The following is a 6,369-nucleotide window of genomic DNA, read 5'->3' on the forward strand; positions in this document are numbered from 1 at the left end:
AATATTTTCACTGTCAGCTTATTTTTTATGTAAATTTTCTTTCTTTTTAGCTTTAATACAAATTTAATTTTTAATTTTCATTAGTATAATTACCTATATTAGAAATTTATTTTGTATTTTAGTTATTTTCATAAACAAGACTTCAATTTCATGATAGTATCCATAGTTTGAGCATTCTAATCATAGTTTACAAACTTATTAATTTCAAATTCAATTATTTCTAATAGTAAATTTTTAAATAATTTAACATAATTTTGCTAATTTTAAGTATTGTATATTTAATTTTAACAACTTTCTAGTTTCTAATTTAGTTAGCCTTTCCCTTTCTAATTTTAAGTTTGTATATTTAATTTATTTTATTTTCTAAACTTATGATTTATAAATATCCTCACATTATCTCTAATTTATTTTTATTATTCAATATTTTTAGTTTTTAATTTTATCTATTAGATTTTAGTTACATGGACCTATTCATATTATGACTTTTCTTATCATAATATAAAAAACTTTCTCATCTCAAATTCAAATAAGTTTTACCGTTTATTTCTAAGATAAAAAATCTAAAAAAAAATCTCTTTTTTTTGATATTATATTATTCAATACCTAATATTATTACATTGTCATATGGATTTTTATTATCTTGTTTGAATTTAATATCTAGTTATACCACACTCATTCTAATATAATATAGAATAGATTTAAAAACTTTCTCAAATTCAAATAAGTTTTATTATTCTATTTTCTAAATTTGACTGCATTTTCAAAAAGTTATGCTATGCTTTCAGACTTAAACTAACTACACTCAATTCAAATATTAATCACAAAAAAACATTTTCTTAATTATTTGAACCCATTATGTCTGAATGTTGTAGTAATATTTATGTATAAAATATTCGTCTGCCCGATTTATCAATAATATTAATATGACATTATTATTCTTGTTATTAAAATATTTTTTACTAATTATTTATGTTTTTTCTTACCTTGTAAATAATTTATATACTTTATGTATGATCTTATTTTGCCGCTTGAATTTATTTAATTTTTGAACTAAATAAATCTTTAATATCTTAAGTAAATTTTAATTTAATTTTAACTTACTCCAAAGTATAAATAGTCACAAATTATCTAAATCTACGTCTTTCTATATCTTTTTTTAAATTTTTCTATTATAATTTTTATTTTAGTTTTTACCTCCATATTTCTAGCTAACATAGATAAAATATCTATGGGTGGATCAATATAGATATAAATAGAGATATATCTACAAATATACATGTCAATAAAATTTAAATGTAGATATACAGATTAGATTTGTCTAAGATTTATTTAGATGGAGTATAAGATTTATTAAACTACTTACATTAATTATGTTTCCATTTATAATTCAAATTTTTAATGTTGTCTTAAAATTGCCAAGTGGCTTCTTTTTAGCTTGCCACTTGGCTTAACCACATGCTTCACTACACTCCTTTTAATATAATATAGATTCTTTTAAAAAATTATATTCCATAGCTACATTTTGATTTTTTATAGCCAAATATCTATTTATGGTTACCTCCTACCCTTAAGCCATAAAATAAGCTTTGTATTATTTTTCTCTCTCATTCTTTCACATTTTTCTCCACCCTCTCTCTCAACGCCAGTTTTCCCATGAATACAAACTCATGGATTCTCTCTCATCAGTTCCTCCGTCGATCTTCTTCCTAGAAAGCTTCTCCGCCGCCACCACCATCAACAGCGAATCTCTGGTGGAATTGGAGAAATTGGGATTGGAAAGAACGTAATTTGGAAGCTTTGATAGCAGAAGCTTGTTGCTCTTTTGTTGTTGGAGCTTTGCGTGGTCTTCCATGCATTTTATTTTCACACACAAATGAGTTATCAGGGGAAAGTTTTTGCTTTGGGTTTAAGGAATTCTCTGCAAAGCTGCAATTTGGTTGTTGTGTGGTGGTTTTGTATAAAGGTTAGATGTGTTTTGCAAAGACGTGATCTGCAAATTGCAATTCTGTCGATTGGTTTATTCTCGCATAACTTTGCTTTCTATTGCTTATTTAGTATCTCAGTAACGGGAACAATGACGTTTCGAGTCAAAATCGCGGCCCTCCTCTCAACGAGACGACATTAGGGTTGTTCTTGAACAAAGACTACGGAGTTTGGAGCTGAGCAACTTGAAGATTCTGTTACCTTTTTTTAAAGTGTATTTCAATGTATCTCGCTGTATTTCCATGTATTTTGTTGTATTCATTGTCTTTTTTTTCAATTGTATTTCAGTATATCTCGCTGTATTCCATGTCTTTCATTGTATTCACTGTCTCACTATATTCCATGAATGTATTCATATATATATTTTAATTAATATAATTTATGAATTCAGATGTATTATATAATTTCTTTGAATATTGCTACATTTTTGGGGTATCTTTCGGTTGAGAATCTTTATTATAACTGGAAATACAAAATTTGTGTGTTGTAATTGAGTTTGTTGAGTTATATTAGGAGTCTATTATGTTAATTGATTCACTTTCCGTTTAAAAATAGTGTAATCCCCTGTTTCACGCCGTGAATGCAGTCGAATACAACAATCTGTCCGGCTGTAATTCCATGTTTCACGCCATGAATACAGTCGAATACACTCGAATATAAAAATATGTCTAGCTGTAATCCCCTGTTTCACGCCTAGAAATGCTACTGTATTCATGAATACATTAGCTTAAATACATCAAATACACTCTAAAAAATCTAAAAATATAGCTATAAAAAGTAATATAGTAAATGTTAGCTACAACTAGCTAATAATAAAACATAGTGGTTTCTGAAAGTTTTTCTATAAAGAATCAGTTGGTGGAGAATCAATGCCAATCTAGGTGCTTGGATTTTATGTTATCCAAATTCATTATCTTTTGTATTATCTTGGTGCATTGTTATGTTCTCGAAATGATCCAAGTTCGTAGCCTGTTAAAATATTCAGTGAGTGTGACACTAGAAGTCTTCTTTTGGCATCTACACATAAAGATCTCCTTATAATGTTATATTATGCATGAGTGAATCAGTATATCTAATATTATTAGTGGACTTCATGTTTGTTTTCTTCTTTCGTCGATCTTGTGTCTTATAATATTTTCTGAAGAACCTAATTTAATAAATCCAACAAAAATAAGTTGTATTTCAATTTAAAAGAGCATAAGGATGAAGATGTAAGAAAATTGGAGATACTTTTCGAGTTTTTGGTAGCAAACAGTCTCTTAATCAAAGGGTAACAATTTGCTTGACTTAGTGGCTGCAAAATATGATCACCAAATATGGGCCTTGTCAGCTTACCCTTCACCAAAAGGGGAAGTGCACGGTTAGTCACTAATAATATATGTATTTACTTTTAAGTTACTATTTAAAATGTCTTTAGTCTTTAGCCACTGTTTTAATAGACTTAACCTGTTCGGACGAAAATACCCTTCTGCTCATAAAGTTCAGGACCAAGTTGTATTAGGAAAAAACTGAATTTAAATATTGAAGATGACGTGTCATGACACGTGGACCGGTCAAATAGTCAAAGCGTGGTAATCAGTTAGAAGGCACGAGCAACAACAGATGTGGGAGAGAAGATACTTAAAGGCACGAGCTATTATTCAAATGAAACGAGACTCATACCTGTTCGAGTGATTTAAAGCTCGAAGATCAGAAGGAATTGAAGACATGAATCTGATAGCGAAAAAGACTCCAAATTCAGCATTAAATACCAAATACGTTAGAGAATTTGTATTTAATATGAATGATTGAGTAACGTTTCTTTTAATGTCATTTATTGCTCGTAATTGCCTCATTAAGACAAAGGCATTACACTTTCTCTTAAAATTAACTATAAAAGGAGAAAGTCACAACATCTGTAGGACACGAGAAAATATTACGGGAATAAACTTTGTTCTTTTTGCTTTCTGATTATATCATTCAAAATCTCTTTCTTATATACTTTTCCGATTATCAGTAACCCGAGTTCTTCTAAATTCAAGCTTTGACCTAAAATCTAATTTTTGGTTAAACACAAGTGACCTTAACTTTTGAACTTGTAACTCTAAGTTCAGGACTACATGTCCTTAACTTTTGAACTTGTAACTCTAAGTTCAGGACTTCAGGACTACACGTCCTTAACTTTTGAACTTGAAACTCGAAGTTCAGGACCACCTGTCCTTAATTTCTGTGCTTGTAACTCTAAGTTAAGGACTCCTTGTCCTTAATTTATGTGCTTGTAACTCTAAGTTAAGGACCAAGTGTCCTTAATTTTTGAACTTCCAACTCTAAGTTCAGGACCAAGTCTCCATAACTTATGAGCTTGTTAATGTAAGTTCAGGACTAGCTGTCCTTAATTTATGAGCTTGTAAGTCTAAGTTAAAGACTACTTGTCCTTAGTTTTTGAACTTGTAACTCTAAGTTTAGGACTGCCTGTCCTTAACTTTTGAACTTGTAAGTCTAAGTTCAGGATTACATGTCCTTAACTTTTGAACTTGTAACTCGAAGTTCAGGACCACCTGTCCTTAATTTCTGTGCTTGTAACTCTAAGTTAAGGAATACTTGTCCTTAATTTGTGTGCTTGTAACTCTAAGTTAAGGACTACTTGTCCTTAATTTCTGTGCTTGTAACTCTAAGTTAAGGACCAAATGTCCTTAATTTTTGAACTTCCATCTCTAAGTTCAGGACCAAGTGTCTAAAACTTACTCCTTGATTTCCTTCTTCTTTATAATATTTTTTATGACACCTAACCAAAAGGCTAATCTTCAGAACACAAATTAAAACTGGTAATAACAGAGAGAAATTTAAAATAGAAATTCTCCCATTCTAGCCATCGAATGGGCTAAGAAACTTCAGTTGGCTCAACACTGTGCAATAACAATTGAAAGACTAAGGTCAAAGCCAATTAGTAGGAGTATTAAAGAAGAAAAAGAGATTAACAAAAACGAAGAGATGACGCGACAATATCGAAGCTAATTAATCACCCATATTAAAGAGGATAGTGTATTGCCGCCAAGTCTAGCTCCGCCCACCCAGTCTTTCCAACCCACTGTATTTCCGTTTGGGAAGGAAAGGGTAACTCGGTCTTTTCATATTAATTTTAATAGACTAGTGGCTACTTTTGTTCAGCATTAAAAATGATGGATAAAAAGTAAATACCACTTTAAATAGTGGCTACCCCACGCAATTTTTACTCACCAAAGCTACAACTATGTTTCTTTCACAATAGTTAAAATAAAATACTAAAGGCTTAACAATAGAAGCGGTTGGATCAAACTAGTGACAGTATTTTTGTAGCCTTTTAGCCACTGTGCTATCCTCTTACACACTGAAAACAAAATAAAATCGAATGAGTTAGCTTTCTAGCCACAGAGCTATCTCTTCCGAGGCACTAATAAATCGGTTTGGAAGATACTCCCGTTAGGGAAATTACCAAAAGAAAAGAAAAAAGGGAAAGAAAAGAAAAAGAAATGAAAAGAAAGATATTAAAACTTCAGAAACGAGAATGGGGAAAGAGGAGTTACATTTGGGCCGCAGATAGAGTTGAAGATAGAAAGGAAACACAAACACAATTAATTGAGAAAATTGGTGGGCCAGTTACTTTTTGGGCCGGCTATTAGAGAGAGCTACTATTTGAAAAGCAATCGCTCATAGAAATATAGCCATGCTTTAAACTGGAAATAAAAATTGTCCTTATATAAAACATGAAAGATATTACAAGTGAAACTCCAGCATATTGTACTAGTATTCAAAATGTTGAGCTCCAGCAAACAATGGTGGATTTTCACGTTTACAAGATCCGACCTCCAGTACGTAATGCTTAGGTAACTTTTTAACTCCAGCACATATTGTTGGTCGTAAACACTTCAAACTTTATCACAATATACTGGAGTTCTTCCGTGCTTTAACTAAGGTATTATTTTCCAAAAAAAAAATTCGGTGTCAAAAGAGTAGCTAAATGCTAAGTCTCTAATTACAAGGGTTAAAGGTGGTTATTCCCTTTTTCAACTATCTATCTATATTATTATAAAAGCATGAATACAATATCGGTTTACAAAAATAACCTTATAATATTAAGTATAATAACTCATAATAAAAGGACATAACCGAAATTCTAGATACTAGCCTTATAATCCTATTAGCTTTAAGACATAATACTACAGTTCAAAATCCTACATGATTATCTTTAGGAATCCTATTAGGGTAAAATTATGAAAGAAATTCATCCGTTGATAATGGGAGTCCATAATCTTTGACAGCAACGGCTGCTGTAGAAGTTTTTCCGACTATTTTAGGAGCTTCTCTCCCATCCCATTGCTTTCCATACTTAACTAAAAGCGTTTAAAATCTCACTCACAACACCATCTG

The sequence above is a fragment of the Nicotiana attenuata genome, unplaced genomic scaffold (assembly GCF_001879085.1).
Source record: "Nicotiana attenuata strain UT unplaced genomic scaffold, NIATTr2, whole genome shotgun sequence".
NCBI classification, from domain to species: domain Eukaryota; kingdom Viridiplantae; phylum Streptophyta; class Magnoliopsida; order Solanales; family Solanaceae; genus Nicotiana; species Nicotiana attenuata.